At 38.4% G+C, this 16,245-nt stretch overlaps 1 protein-coding gene across 5 annotated transcripts in view; it reads left to right on the top strand.

Annotated features, from left to right (window-relative positions):
* Window positions 1-16,245, top strand: part of RALGPS2 (Ral GEF with PH domain and SH3 binding motif 2) — a 162,939-nt gene that overhangs the window by 25,214 nt on the left and 121,480 nt on the right. Inside the window, exon 1 of one of the 5 annotated variants that reach the window (XM_027565440.1) lies at window positions 9,440-9,740. The exons of 2 other annotated variants lie outside the window; for them this stretch is intronic. The gene's annotated coding sequence lies outside the window, so the exon portion shown is untranslated. Of the gene's footprint in view, window positions 1-9,439; window positions 9,741-11,059; window positions 11,085-11,897; window positions 11,986-16,245 lie in introns of those variants that run through there. 2 more of the 5 variants (XM_027565439.1, XM_027565438.1) reach the window with 2 other exon arrangements.

The following is a 16,245-nucleotide window of genomic DNA, read 5'->3' on the forward strand; positions in this document are numbered from 1 at the left end:
TTCAGTTCAGTTCAGTTCAGTTGCTCAGTAGTGTCCGACTCTTTGCAACCCCATGAATCACAGCACACCAAGACTCCCTGTCCATCACCATCTCCTGGAGTTCACTCAAACTCATGTCCATCGAGTCGGTGATGCTATCCAGCCATCTCATACTCTGTCATCCCCTTCTCCTCCTGCCCCCAATCCCTCCCAGCATCAGAGTCTTTTCCAATGAGTCAACTCTTCGCATGAGGTGGCCAAAGTATTGGAGTTTCAGCATCAGTCCTTCCAATGAACACCCAGGACTGATCTCCCTTAGGATGGACTGGTTGGATCTCCTTGCAGTCCAAGGGACTCTCAAGAGTCTTCTCCAACACGACAGTTCAAAAGCATCAATTCTTCGGCACTCAGCTTTCTTCACGGCACTCTCACATCTATACATGACTACTGGAAAAACCATAGCCTTGACTAGACGGACCTTTGTTGGCAAAGAAACGTCTCTGCTTTTGAATATGCTATCTAGGTTGGTCGTAACTTTCCTTCCAAGGAGTAAGTGTCCTTTAATTTCATGGCTGCAATCACCATCTGCAGTGATTTTGGAGCCCCCAAAAATAAAGTCTGACACTGTTTCTACTGTTTCCCCATCTATTTCCCATGAAGTGATGGGACCAGATGCCATGATCTTAGTTTTCTGAATCACCATTGAGCTTTAAGCCAACTTTTTCACTCTCCACTTTCACTTTCATCAAGAGGCTTTTCAGTTCCTCTTCACTTTCTGCCATAAGGGTGGTGTCATCTGCATATCTGAGATTATTGATATTTCTCCCTGCAATCTTGATTCCAGCTTGTGCTTCTTCCAGCCCAGCGTTTCTCATGATGTACTCTGCATATAAGTTAAATAAGCAGGGTAACCATATACAGCCTTGATGTACTCCTTTTCCTATTTGGAACCAGTCTCTTGGTCCATGTCCAGTTCTAACTGTTGCTTCCTGACCTGCATATAGGTTTCTCAAGAGGCAGATCAGGTGGTCTGGTATTCCCATCTCTTTCAGAATTTTCCACATTATTTCAGGGTTTTTTAGAATCACTGAAAGTCTGTTGGAGTAAAAAAATTAGTTATACTTTAATGTGCTACTTGCCTGGAAAATCCCATGGATGGAGGAGCCTGGTAGGCTGCAGTCCATGGGGTCACTAAGAGTTGGGCATGACTGAGCAACTTCACTTTCACTTTTCATTTCATGCATTGGAGAAGGAAATGGCAACCCACTCCAGTGTTCTTGCCTGGAGAATCCCAGGGACAGAGGAGCCTAGTGGGCTGCTGTCTATGGGGTCGCACAGAGTCGGAGACGACTGAAGCGACTTAGCAGCAGCAACATTCTCAAATTTGGGAATATTTCAAGATGTCTTGAGACAGATCGCTCTTAAACATTGAGGATCTGTTGTACTTGAAGTAATTACACAGGTACCCATTTGTTGAGGTTTATGAATTCAACAGGAAAGTCTTTCTATCACTGTGTATGTATATGTGTGTATATCTTCTTAATGAGACTTGTAAGATCCTGTAATTTAATAGTCCCATTTATAAGGACTGTCTTTTTATTGCCTCCAGTCCAAGCTTTTGTTTTTGCTGTGGCAAACGTTGCCCTTTATACCAGCTTTTCCAGACTCACTTCCTGATGCTTCCCATCACTCTTTTTTACATTTTACCCTCTAATTATATTGTACTCCACTACTGACAGTTCCCTGAATGCCAGTGACAAAGGATTTCACTGTCCCTAGCCTTTGTACATGGTGTTTTCCTTTGTCATTGTGTTTACCTAATGAACTTCTGTTAGAAGTGGAAAGAGAGAAACCAGATATTTTACCCTCTACCACTCCCACATTTCCACAGTACTTAAACATCCAGTTAAGGATTAGTAGGAAGAGGGTAATTTGGCATTGTAGAAAGCACCAAGGATTAGCAAATAGAAGGCTTGTGTTTAAGAGCTACCTGTCCCTTTAATGATGTGAGCTTGGCCAGATCACATGACCTCCCTCCCATTAGATTGTTGTCTAGCTGTAAAATCAGGAGATTGGAATAAAGCAAAGGGTTAGCAAACTCACCCACTCCTTCTTTCCTTTACTTCCATTTTTCTTCCCTCCCCTTTTTTTTCTTGCACATTGGAAGGATACAGTGCTTTCACGTTGCTTTATAGTAAATTACTACAGCAGTGATTCTCCTAGGGAAGGATAATGGCATTACCTGGGTTGAGAGGGGCAAATATTAAAATGAAGACTTGGAGCTTTGAAATGTACTCCAAGTGGAGATCTCCAGAGTACCTTTCCACCTCTTAAATAATGTTCATCTGTGTTATTCTTGGTAGTAGCATGAGGCAGAAATATTTGAGGGTTTATGTAGCTTAGTTCCAGAACGCTGTTCATGAGATCGTTTCTGGCTCTGAGGTTGAAAGTGACACTAAATAAATAGCCACTAGCGCCATCTATTGGTGGAAAGAGTTATACTTTTTATTAGAAATGGACCTTATTCTTTGAAATTTTACAAGTTGAAGATTTTTGGGACTTCCCCACTGGTTCAGTAGTAAAGAATCTGCCTGCAGTACAGAGACACAGGAAATGCAGGTTCAATTCCTGGGTTGGGAACATCCCTTGGAGGAGGAGATGGCAACCCACTCCAGTATTCGTGCCCGGAAATGGACCGAGGAACCTGTTGGGCTGCTGTCCATGGGGTCATAGAGAGCTGGACGTGACTGATCATACACACACTATGAAATGAAGATTTTAAGGCCAATAAGGTTTTGTATAACTCAGAAGAACTTGTAGGATTCCCTTCACTTTTTACTTTGAAAGACTTTCAAACCAAAAAGAAAATTATGAGAGCAGTAAAGAGAACTCCTGTTTACCCTCTGTACAAATTCATCAATTTTCAACATTTTGCCCTATTTACTTTGTAATTGATTTATTTCTCCCTCACACACACATATATGCTGTTTTTCTGAAATATTTGAGATTAGTTTTCATACCTCATACCCTTTTATCTCTTAATACTTCGATTGTATTTCTTAACAGCAAATTTATTTTTTTATATAACCACAATATAGTTATCAAATTCAGGAAACTGACACAGTACTTTGATTTTCAGTCTGTATTCTGGTTTCTGAATTGCCCTCAATAACATCTGTATAGCACTTACTGTAGTCCAATACAGCGGGTGTAGTTATCATGTGTCTTTGCGTTTTCTTTCATTTGTAATGGTTCCTCAACTTTTCTTAGTGTCTCATGACAGTGGCATTTTTAAAAGACTATCCAAAGACCATTCCTCAGTTTAGGTTTGTCTATTTCCTTGAGATTAGGTTCAGGTTATGGGTGAATTTAACTCAGATGACCATTATATCTACTACTGTGGGCAGGAATCCCTCAGAAGAAATGGAGTAGCCGTCATAGTCAACAAAAGAGTCCGAAATGCAGTACTTGGATGCAGTTTTAAAAACGACAGAATGATCTCTGTTCGTTTCCAAGGTAAACCATTCAGTATCATGGTAATCCCAAGTCTATGCCCTGACCAGTAACGCTGAAGAAGCTGAAGTTGAACGGTTCTATGAAGACCTACAAGACCTTTTAGAACTAACACCCAAAAAAGATGTCCTTTTCATTACAGGGGACTGGAATGCAAAAGTAGGAAGTCAAGAAACACCTGGAGTAACAGGCAAATTTGGCCTTGGAGTACAGAATGAAGCAGGGCAAAGGCTAATAGATCTTTGCCAAGAGAACACACTGGTCATAGCAAACACCCTCTTCCAACAACACAAGAGAAGATTCTACACATGGACATCACCAGATGGTCAATACTGAAATTAGATTGATTATATTCTTTGAAGCCAGAGATGGAGAAGCTCTACACAGTCAGCAAAAACAAGTCCAGAAGCTGACTGTGGCTCAGACCATGAACTCCTTATTGCCAAATTCAGACTTAAATTGAAGAAAGTAGGGAAAACCACTAGACCATTCAGGTATGACCTAAATCAAATCCCTTATGATTACACAGTGGAAGTGAGAAATAGATTCATGGGATTAGATCTAATAGACAGAGTGCCTGATGAACTATGGACGGAGGTTCGTGACATTGTACAGGAGACAGGGATCAAGACCATCCCCCCCCAAAAAAAATGCAGAAAAGCAAAATGGCTGTCTGAAGAGGCCTTACAAATAGCTGTGAAAGAAGAGAAGTGAAAAGCAAAGGAGAAAAGCAAAGATACACCCATTTGAATGCAGATTTCCAAAGAATAGCAAGGAGAGATAAGAAAACCTTCCTCAGTGATCAGTGCAAAGAAATAGAGGAAGACAACAGAATGGGAAACACTAGAGATCTCTTTAAGAATATTAGAGCTACCAAGGGAACATTTCATGCAAAGATGGGCTCAATAAAGGACGGAGGTGGTATGGACCTAACAGAAGCAGAAGATATTAAGAAGAGGTGGCAAGAATACATAGAAGAACTGTACAAAAAGGATCTTCATGACCCAGATAATCACGATGGTGTGATCACTGACCTAGAGCCAGACATTCTGGAATGTGAAGCCAAGTGGGCCTTAGAAAGCATCACTACGAACAAAGCTAGTGGAGGTGATGGAATTCCAGTTGAGCTCTTTCAAATCCTGAAAGATGATGCTGTGAAAGTGCTGCACTCAATATGCCAGCAAATTTGGAAAACTCAGCAGTGGCCACAGGACTGGAAAAGGTCAGTTTTCACTTCCAATCCCAAAGAAAGGCAATGCCAAAGAATGTTCAAACTACCGCACAATTGCACTCATCTCACATGCTAGTAAAGTAATGCTCAAAATTCTCCAAGCCAGGCTTCAGCAATACATGAACCATGAACTTCCATATGTTCAAGCTGGTTTTAGAAAGGCAGGGGAACCAGAGATCAAATTGCCAACATCTGCTGGATCATGGAAAAAGCAAGAGAGTTCTAGAAAAACATCTGCTTCTGCTTTATTGACTATGCCAAAGCCTTTGACGGTGTGGATCACAACAAACTGTGGAAAATTCTGAGAGATGGGAATACCAGACCACCTGACCTGCCTCTTGGGAAACCTATATGCAGGTCAGGAAGCAACAGTTAGAACTGGACATGGACCAACAGACTGGTTCCAAATAGGGAAAGGAGTACATCAAGGCTGTATATTGTCACCTTGCTTATTTAACTTCTATGCAGAGTACATCATGCAAAATGCCGGGCTGGATGAAGTACAAGCTGGAATCAAGATTGCCGGGAGAAATATCAATAACCTCAGATATGCAGATGACACCACCCTTATGGCAGAAAGTGAAGAAGAACTAAAGAGCCTCTTTTTTTTTTTTTTTTTCTAAAGAGCCTCTTGATGAAAGTGAAAGAGGAGAGTGAAAAAGTTGGCTTAAAGCTCAATGGTGATTCAGAAAACGAAGATCATGGCATCTGGTCCAGTCACTTCATGGCAAATAGATGGGGAAACAATGAGAGACTTTATTTTTGGGGGCTCCAAAATCACTGCAGATAGTGACTGCAGCCATGAAATTAAAAGACACGCCTTGGAAGAAAAGTTTGACCAACCTGGACAGCATATTAAAAAGCAGAGACATTACTGTCCATCTAGTCAGAGCTATGGTTTTTCCAGTAGTCATATATGGATTGTGAGTTGGACTGTAAAGATAGCTGAGCTCTGCAGAATTGCTGCTTTTGAACTGTGGTGTTGGAGAAGACTCTTGAGAGTCCCTTGGACTGCAAGGAAATCCAACCAGTCCATCCTAAAGGAAATCAGTCCTGAATATTCATTGGAAGGACTGATGTTGAAGCTGAAACTCCAGTAATTTGGCCACCTAATATGAAGAACTGACTCACTGGAAAATATCCTGATGCTAGGAAAGATTGAAGGCGGGAGGAGAAGGGGATGACAGAGGTTGAGATGGTTGGATGGCAACACTGACTTAATGGACATGCACTTGAGTAAACTCCAGGAGTTGATGATGGGCAGGGAGACTTGGCGTGCTGCAGTCCATGGGGTCGGAAAGAGTCGGACATGACTGAGCAACTGAACTGAACTGTGCAGTCGCAGCTCAAGTACTCGTAAGTGGTGTGTCCCAGAGTATCCCATGAGAGACACACGATGTCTGTCTGCTCCTCAGCTCAAGGCATTGTCCAGTTTCATCACAGTATACTTGTTTATTTTTCCTCTTGCAGCTAATAAGCAGTCTGTGAGAAGACACTGGTTTTTTGGGTTTTTTTTACTTTTCAAAAATTGAAGTCTTTGTGGGAAAGTTTAAAATATGCCGGTAAGCCAAAGTTAGGGAAAACTTGATGTGTAAACCTGGAGACAGCCCCATTTTAGTGTGTGTTGGTACAGGTTCTCTTCCATGCTGCAATGATAATGACAGCCGAAAGGGATTATACCTCAAATACCTTTTTTGTCACATTGCTTTATTGATTTAGCAGTAAGTTGTGGACATTTCTGCATGTATCATTGAGGATTCTTTTGTTCTTTAGTGACTGCATAGTGTTCCATTGCCTATAGATTGTTCCCTGGTGTTCAGTCAGCCTCACATTTCAGGTTTAAGAATCTCCTGAATGTCCAGGCTGTTTAATTGTCCTCCTTTTTATTTATTCCTTTTTAAAAAAATCTTTTTGGCTGTGCCACGTGGCTTGTGGGATCTTAGTTCCCTGACTGGGGATTGAACCCAGGCCCTCAACTATGAGACCGCAGAGTCCTAACCACTGGACCGCCAGGGAATTCCCTGCCCTTGTCTATAGAGCCTTTTCCCCTGTGTCTTAAGGGAGGCGCTGCGGCTGTACGGTTGCCCCACCTGAAATCTTTGCTTGGACATAGAGTTCTGATGTCTGTCCTGCTTCTGCCACACTGATTCACCATGCTGTCTTTCTCTTCCACTATTTGAATACTAACAGGCTGAGTTCCTTTCTCTAATCATTTCTAGGCCTACAATGACACACTTTTGCCAAATACGTAAATGTACTTCTGATTCAGTTGACTTGTCTTTATGCTTTATTTGCCAATATTGTGCAGTATGTTTTGTTTTTTTTTTTTCAAATAGCATGTAGTCTTATGAATTAAATGGACATTTATGGGCTAGTCTTCTGAGTTGAGCCTCTGACCAAAATGCGCACACACCCACCAAAACACAAAAACAGATGTTTGAGGGACAGGGTATCTTTTTGCTTGGAGCTTCCTTTCTGTTAATGGAATTTCTAGTTAACCTATATTTATATTTTGGGCCAAGTCATATAGGAGATCTTGGAGCTTTTTTTTTTTTTTTTTTAAATTATTTGGCTGCACTGGGTCTTAGTTGCTGTACACGGGATCTTCAATCTTCCTTGCAGCACGCACGATCTTTAACTGAGGCATGTGGAATCTAGTTCCTTGAACAGGGATCAAACCTGGGACCCCTGTATTGGGAGCTCAGAGTCATAGCCACTGGACCACGGGGGAAATCCCCTCTTAAGTATTAGAATCTTGGTAGATTATCTTTATGAACATTTTATGCTAGAGATTGAGTATAACCTTTAAAGGCATTACTTAGTAGATTATCCCCCTTTAGTATCTAATTTGAAAGCCTCGCCTCCCCTACAGATAGTTTTAGGCCATTTAGGTACATAGACATACAAGTTTTCTGTGCAGCTGTGGGCCAGTTTATAAATGGTTCATCCCATTATATGTACAATTTAGTAGAAATGCAACAAAATTATATCTGAAAAACTTATATTGAGTCTTTAGATAGGGAGGTTTAAGCGGGCTAGTTTGTTTTCATCATTGCCTGTAATATATGCTGTAACCCTGCTTCAGGCAGGCTGTTAAAGTGGCAGTGTGCTAAGTGAAATACTTTTCTGCTATCCCTATCTTCTTCCTTCTAATTTAAGGTCTCAGCTTGCTTTGTTTTGAAAATCATCTTTCTCACATATCTTAAATATGTACCTAAAATATCTCTAAATAAAATACATGCCTGGAAAAAAACATGGAGACATTTAAACTTAAACAGTAATTTGGGAAGTGATCTAGTAAACAGTCTTGCTGGGAAACAGTTTATTAAGTTCTTTTGACAGAAGATTTCTAAATATGTAGATTAGTTTAAACACTGTCTTTTTTTCTCCTCAACCTGGGTGGTGTGTGAAATTGCTAAACCTGTCTTTGTGGTTGGCTTACAGTGATTGAAGCTTCTCCAGCACATCTTGTTTTTCTTACAGTTTCAGGGTGTTCTTGCCATGTGAATTACTATTGTTTGAAAATGCTTGTTATCCTTTGATTAAGAATTAAGTATAGCTTAGAATATCTTATCACTTATTCTGTACTACTAAGGATACATGGGATAATTTCAGTGGACTTTTGAATAAATTTATAAAATAATTTACAACATTCATGTTTAATTTACACTTGGAAGTTAGCCAGCCAGCATGCAAAGTGGTGTCTCTCCTAAGAGACCTCTCATCATTAAATGCAGTGATTTAGTGTTGGAGACTGTTTTGTAGGTTTATCTCCTTCTTGTGCTGAAAGATAACAGTTGTTATTAACATGTGATACACATAGCACTTCTAAGAAATGAATATTTTTTAAGTAAAAGAAATTTTTAATTGTTCAGTACATTTCTTTTCCAGTGTGCTGCTGCTGCTGCTAAGTCGCTTCAGTCGTACTTGTGTCTTAAAATATGCTTTCAAAATGGTTCATTTAGAGGCATAGTTTACCATTTTTTCTAATTCATTAATTTATATTGTAATTTTCACATGCTTCTGGAATTTTAAAGAAGGGTTATTTGAGATCTGCCTCTTCCTTTCCTTTTGATTTTTTGTGGATTTTTTTTGCGGGGGGAGGGGGGTGGATTACTTGTTTTTATGTTTGTTTTGTTTTGTTTTAAGCCCATCACTGATAGATGGACTTTGAGCCTCTGTCTAAATATTAGCAAAGTTCCTTGGCCAACGCCTTACAGCTGGCTGGCAAGTGCCCAAGCTAGAATTTGAGCCAGGGCTTTCCAACTCCAAAATTTGTGTTCTTGCTATTATACTCAACATTTATACATGCATTGAATTTTTCCTATTTGATTACATATAATTCTCACAAAATCACTTTGATGTACACTTTATTGTTTCTTATGACTATGCATGAGTGCTCAGTCTTGTCCGACTCTTTGCAACCCATGGACTGTAGCCTGCCAGGCTCCTCTGTTCATGAGATTATTCCAGCAAGAATACTAGAGTGGGTTGCTATATCCTCCTCCAGGGGATCTTCCTGACCCAGGGATCAAACTTGTGTCTACTGCATCTCCTGCATTGGCAGGCAGATTCTTTACCACTGAGCCATCCAGGAAGCCCATTGTCTCTTATTTATACACAGAGAAATCAAAGTTCAGAGATTACATAATTTACGCAACAGCACATAGCTAAAGTTCTAGAATTAGTATTACTGTCTTACAGTTTTCCCACTGAACTGCTCTCACTACCCCTCAGGATGGGTGGAGCCAGTATTCACAAATGAATATGAATTTTGTTAGATTTTTTTTCTCTTAAATGTCATCCAAAGTTGCTATTTTCACAGCATCAGGTATTCTGAATTAGAAACTGGTGATGGAGGGTGAAGGTGATGGCAGTTAAGGGGATAGGGTGTGATCAGGGGCTTTTTATACAACCAGGAGACTAGGCGAGGGTCCTGGAGAGCAGAGATTGGAGAAGCCTGGGTAGGAAAGGGGTCTGCACATCATTTCAAGTGCTTCGCTGTTCTTGGCAGAAGGTAAGAGCGTGTTTTTTACTACTCACCTTCCATAAAGCTCAGTGGCATACCCCTGGCATGGTAATCCTTGAAATACTGGTTTTAGTTTCCTAAGGTCATTTCCCTACTCAGAAAACTTGAATGGTTCCTAGCGCCTTTCCTTTCCAATCTCAATTCCTCCTTTTAACAGTTGAGACCATCTGCAGTCTGGTCCTGTCACTTCTTTTCAGAATAACTCAGAAAGGTTGTCCCCACTAAGCAAGTCTGTCCACATCATACTTTCTCTCTGGGCCACCTTTGCTTTTAAATTTGCACCCTTGGTGGTGGTGTTTTACTTCCCCTTCTCTTCAAACCCTTCAACCTGTCTTATTTGGTAAACCTAAAGATATTTCCTCCTCTAGAAATCATGTGACTCTTGAAGCTGAATCACTGTGTAGTAAGTTGTAGTATTCCCTGATGTCTTCTGTTTCCCCTCTAGTTGTATTATAAATCTGCTCAGAGGAAGGAAAAACTTTTGGATTCTCTTCTTTGAACCCCCACTTCCCTCGTTTTGTCCCCCTACCGTCCCTCTCCACTCCTTTCCCTCTCTTTTTTACCTCCTCCCTCCCCACCCCAAGTTTTTGTTCTATCTGTGCAACAGTTTATCCATCTTTGCTATCTTTTGTTTTTCTGTCCATCCATCCTCCTTCCCTTTTTCTTCTTCTAGCTGCCTGTTTCTACTGTGTAAGCTTAGGCAAGTTACCTTTCCACTCATCTCTAAAAACGGGAGTATAATGTAATAATTTTGTAGGATTTGTTTTGATCATTGAGTGATTTTTTAGTGGAAAAATGCTTAGAGTGGGACCTACTGGATAGCAGGCACTCCATAAATGTTAGCTTTGATTTGTTATTGCAGTGTTTTGTGTATTTCAGTGTATAAAACAAAATGATAGGATTGTCTATAAAAGAAGTAATTTTTTTACGTAAACGTAGGTCATTATTTTAAAAAGTTATTAAATAGAGGTTAATTTTAAACTTATAAACACATTGACAATCTAAAATCACTAATCATCCTAATCACAGTTAACATAAATATTTATATTTTGATCTTGACAGTGAGAACTTATTTTCAGAATTCCACATTGCCTGGATTGAAGGAATGTTACTTCCCACAAATTTTGTTTCCTTCATCTGCTTTGGGTTGTGTACATCTCATTGGCTTGTGTACATATTGTATGTGAATATCTTATCTTGAAGGTCTTGGACCTTGCTGGTAGTATAAATTCAATTGCTGTATTTATGCTGGAGCATGCCTAGGATAACAGATTTTCATTTCGTAGGCAGCCTCCTCCAGCCACCGTATTAAGCCCAGGCAAAGACATACAGGTACTTATCTTTCTGTACCAGAATTGTTTTGTAAACCATCTTATCACTGATTGGGTAGACTATCAGTCTCTCTGGTTTTATTCTGGTTAAAATTGTGTGTGGATGGGGTAGAGAGGATAGTATATGTGTCTCTGTCCTCATCTCTTGGTTGATTTTTCTGTTCAACTGGTGTCAGAGTCCAAGCCCCCATCTCTATCCCTTGTTGTCATTTTTTAGCCATGTTGCTAGAAATAGAAAGATTCCTTTAAAAAAAAAAAAAAAAACTACAGCCGCGCCAGCTCATCATTGCTGTACTTAGGCTTTTCTCTAGGTGTGGCGAGTGGGGGCTGCGCTCTAGTTGTGGATGGGCTGCTTGTTGCCGTGGCTTCTCTTGTTATGGCGCACAGGCTTAGTTGCCCCCCACCATGTGGAATCTTCCCAGACTGGGGATCGAACCCATGTCCCCTGCTTTGGCAGGCAGATTCTTAACCACTGAGCCGTCAGCAAAGTCCTGTATTCATTTAAATGTGTATATTATTGTGTGCACTGATTATTTGATTGCCATTATGCCGGTATGTTTGTTGTTAAATGGACATTTATTTAATGTTGTCATGTAAACAACTGCTTTGTTCAGTCATTCACTCATGTTTCACAGACAGGTGCTTAAGTTAGGCAGTTAAGGTCAGTATAATGTTTATGTGCCTGAGTGCAAAGATGAAAAATCATGGTTTTTCTGTTGTGTTTTGTTTTCAATATGGGTCCTTGACATCAAGAAGCTCAAAGTTCATTATGGAGAGATATATAAATCAGTGAGAAAATAGAGCAATAGAATTTTGACAAAAGAACAGTGGAAGCATAAAGGAAGGAGACTAATGACCTCTTTGTGGGAGGCATTGGGGAGCTCATATAACCCTGGATGGAGGTATATCATAACCTCTTTCTATTTCTTTTGTAATAACTTGAACTTGTTATAAGCAAATACCCAAAGATAATCTTGTTTTGTGCTCTAGTAGAAATGATTTTAAGAGGCAACCACATTCTTTACTAAACTTCTCTCAAAATAGCTCAATATCAGTCATGTCAAAGTCAAAATTGTCTTTTTTTGTTACTCATCAGTGTTTTTTGTTGGCTGTAATTATTGAAACAAAATACTGGGGGATTTGGGACTAATCTCTAATTTTCTTAAATAAAAATTAAAGAAGGCAGTGAAAGTTCAGCTGTCATACATGCTGAAAGTGCTGTGATATACAGGCCGTTTAAACCTTTTGCCTTCCACGTAAAAATAAAGTGTTTGTTGCTCAGTCGTGTCCAACTCTTTGCAACCCCATGGACTGTAGCCCGCCAGGCTCCTCTGTCCATGGGATTTTCCAGGCAAGAGTACTGGAGTGGGTTGCCATGCCCTCCTCATTGTCATATAAAATGTGTCTTTAATATTTATTTAAAAATAAATTTTAAAGGAAAGCAAGTGCTATGACAGCATATAAATATTGAGTTTCTATTATGGTGTTTTAATTTCACCATATTGCTTTTTTTTCTTATGAAATTTATATGATCATAATACGATTTAGGTTCTGTGGTTGAAATTGTCATTTCTGTTTTCATATTTTTTCCTTAAAATTGTCTATTTGAATTTTTTAACGTGATTATGTACAAAGGCATTAAGGTCACTTTTGGTTTTCACTGTTGTAAATAGTGCTTGTTTGAATAACTTTTAATCTATGTAGTTTTTGCTTCTTCTCCAGAGTTTTAGTGAGATTATTTTTGTTACTGAGAGTTTAAGCCAGCATGTATAAGCATATCAATTCTGTATTATCTGAATGTTTCCAAAGAAATTGCACTAATGAATTATAATTCACTATTTTCCTTATAATTGCTTAACTCTTCTAAAGTATATTTTGTAAAATTACTAGTGTTTTTAACATAATATTCCTAATGATGATAGCATAAATTATTTTAGAAAAGAATACATAACTGGTATTATGATAGGAGATTAATTAGTGAGAAGTTGTCACTTTAACTTTACCCTCTTGGTATTTTTGTTTGGAATAAAACAATTTTCTCTCCTAAAAAAATAAAATGAAAAGTATTGGGCTTCTTGGTGGAGATACTATTGAGAAGGTGAGGAGGGGTTAGGAGACTGAATGATTTTGCCTCTTATTTAATAATCTGGTTTGGGCTTCCCTAGTGGCTCAGCTAGTAAAGAAACCACCTGCAATGTGGGAGACCTGGGTTCAATCTCTGGGTGGGAAGATCCCCTGGAGAAGGGAACAGCTACCCACTCCAGTATTGTGGCCTGGAGAATTCTGTGGACTGTATAGTCCCTGGGGTCGCAAAGAGTCGAACACGACTGAACGACTGCACTTTCTTTTTTTTCTTTCTTGTGACCTCAAGCAAGGAGCTAAATCTGCATATTTCAGGTTTTGTATTTGAGGATGATACTGCTTGGAAAGAAGCAGCATTGATGTTTGGGGATTATATTGAAGCACTATGCCTGTCTGGGGATTTAAACCTTTCTAAAAGACAGGTAAACTGTTTTTAGAAGTTTCAGAAGAGAATAGTAGGAAATAATTTAACTAAGAAAAGCGCTTCTGTCATGTTGGTGTTTACTGTGAATGATTGTGCTGTTTATACATAGTATTAGGAAAAGTAAATAATATTAAAGCATGTATTTGTCTTATCCAATTTGAACATTTTTGTGTGCAAAGCACAGGAATGTATTGAGGCACATGTTGTAAAAATTAACCCATGCCTGTTTCTTAGGACTTGCAATGTTTTTATGGTATTGTATGAGGCTTTGTTGTACTTGAACGCTGTTAAATACTATTGACATGTAGTACATTTGTAAGTGATTATTAGAATAAGACTTTCATTAAGGTATGCTTTGCTGCCTTTCATTTCACATAATGGATTTTAATATGACAGTTTTCATTAGGATATTTGAATGACTTTTTAATTAAATGCAGGCAGAGAGAGTGATTCTTTACTGTCAATAGTTTGCAAACGTATTAGTGTTTACTCCTGGTATATTACCTGCTTTTTAGTAAATAATAGCCATGCTGCTGCTGCTGCTAAGTTGCTTCAGGCGTGTCTGACTCTGTGCGACCCCATACACGGCAGCCTACCAGGCTCCTCTGTCCACAGGATTCTCTAGGCAAGAGTACTGGAGTGGGTTGCCATTTCCTTCTCCGATTATTAACCATAAAATTTATTTATCTGATATGTAAGTTAGACTAAGGATACATTTCTTTTAACGATTTGATGAATTTTTCTTAACACTAGGGGGCACTCTTGATCTATGAATTTGTATCTAAATTAATCAGGTGCAGAATGTGGAATGAAATGAAATTGTTTGAAAACATTTCATTGCAAACTGAATGTTGCCTTCAGAAAGAATTTGGATTATCAAGTTCATTTTGCATAGTAGCATAAATATAAATGATTCTTAGATCCTTAAAAATAAAGTTTATAAAATGAAATACTGTAGATTGGAGGACATTAAAGTATTTCTGTGCTCTATTCCTTTTCACATTGGTTTTCCAAATGATTATTTTAAAAATCATTGTTCCTAATATATTTCTAATTTAAAAAATTCTGTCACAGTGTTTTGCTCATAGCAGGTACTTAGGATATATCTGAAGAAATGAAGATAAATTTAGGATGTGACTGAAGCCTGCTACCATTAGTAAAAATTTTTAAGCATTTGAAAACCAGCAACATGTTTTTGCTACATCTGGGAAACATATTTTAGGTATTCTCATTCATTGTTTCTGCAATCAGGATATTGCTGATGCCCACCAACAAGTGTTTTGTCGGAGGTATATTCCTAAGATTTTTGTATTTTTTTAATTAGAAGATTCTCTTGAACTTAAGCTTCGTGTGGATTCAGTAGCGAGTAGACAGAATGTGCATTATTATCACAGTGCTCTTCACGTGTGTCAGCGCTGTTGTAGGCGCTTTACATGTGTTAGTTTCTCATCACCACTCTGTGAAGCAGGTACTTCTATCTCTGGGCACAGAAAAGGTAAACAGTTCACTGGGTTTAAACTTAGGCAGTTTTGTCCTGTAGTTTGTGCTTCTAAATCACTGCCATACGTTGCTTTTCCAGAGAAAGGAAACTTAGCATTTCAGGCAAATTAGTATTTCAAGCTCCGGTTGTTAAGTGGGTATAATTTTATAACGTACAGCATAGGGAATGTGGTCAGCAATATTGTTAATAACTCTATGTGGTGACAGATGGTTACTAGCCTTAATGTGATGCTCATTGTAATGTGTAAAAATAGCAAATCCCTATGTTGTATAGCTGAAACTAACTAATAATGTAAGTCAATTATACTTCAGTAAAAATAGATACAGTTTTAAATACCTAATTGATAGACACTTATTTCTCTTCTGGAAAATATCTTAGAAATTTAAAGTTTGAAAGGGGCCTTACTCTGTTTAGAGGAAGAAATTGCCTCCGAAACAGGTAGTTACCAACATACCCATCTAGGAGGCAGTTTCTTTGTGGAAAGGGATTAGAATCACAAGTAAACGTTTTGAGTTTCAGTAAAGTAGAAAAAATATGGTAATGTGGAAAAAATATTTGACAAGAATTTCAGATGGCTTGAATTTTATTCTTGACTCCTCATTTACCAGCCTGTGTCCTCAGAGACGGTGTTTGTGTTATGACTATAATGAAATCCTCCTTAATTAGCTTTATGGTCATTGTGAAGATCAGTGAGATAATGGATTGAGGCTATTCAATAAGCTTTAAAGCCCTATACAAATAAATATATATATATATCATATATTGTGTTATTTTTATAACATGTGATATCTTTATAAATAATAATTTGTTTTTAATTATTTGTGATATCTTTGTCAACTATCAACTTGTAAACTTTGTGACTGTAGACTATCAGCAATGCTAAACTTATTCAGTATGGTTGATTTAGGGATGTCTTTAGATCTCTAAGACATTATTTTGTTAAGCCATGTGTTACTTGGCAAGATTTTTTTTACACTTTATTTTATTAAAGCAAACACTTTAAAAATTTTTCTAACAATAAATGAAAAGTTATATCTTTGTTTGGCTGATAAGGAACATAACAGTAGCATGTATTGAACATACGTGTTGAAAGTAGCATTAATAGGATTGTCCTCAGACTGAATTTACTGATTTAAATGAAAAACAGAATTTGGT

This window comes from Bos indicus x Bos taurus, chromosome 16, assembly GCF_003369695.1.
Source record: "Bos indicus x Bos taurus breed Angus x Brahman F1 hybrid chromosome 16, Bos_hybrid_MaternalHap_v2.0, whole genome shotgun sequence".
Lineage (NCBI taxonomy): Eukaryota > Metazoa > Chordata > Mammalia > Artiodactyla > Bovidae > Bos > Bos indicus x Bos taurus.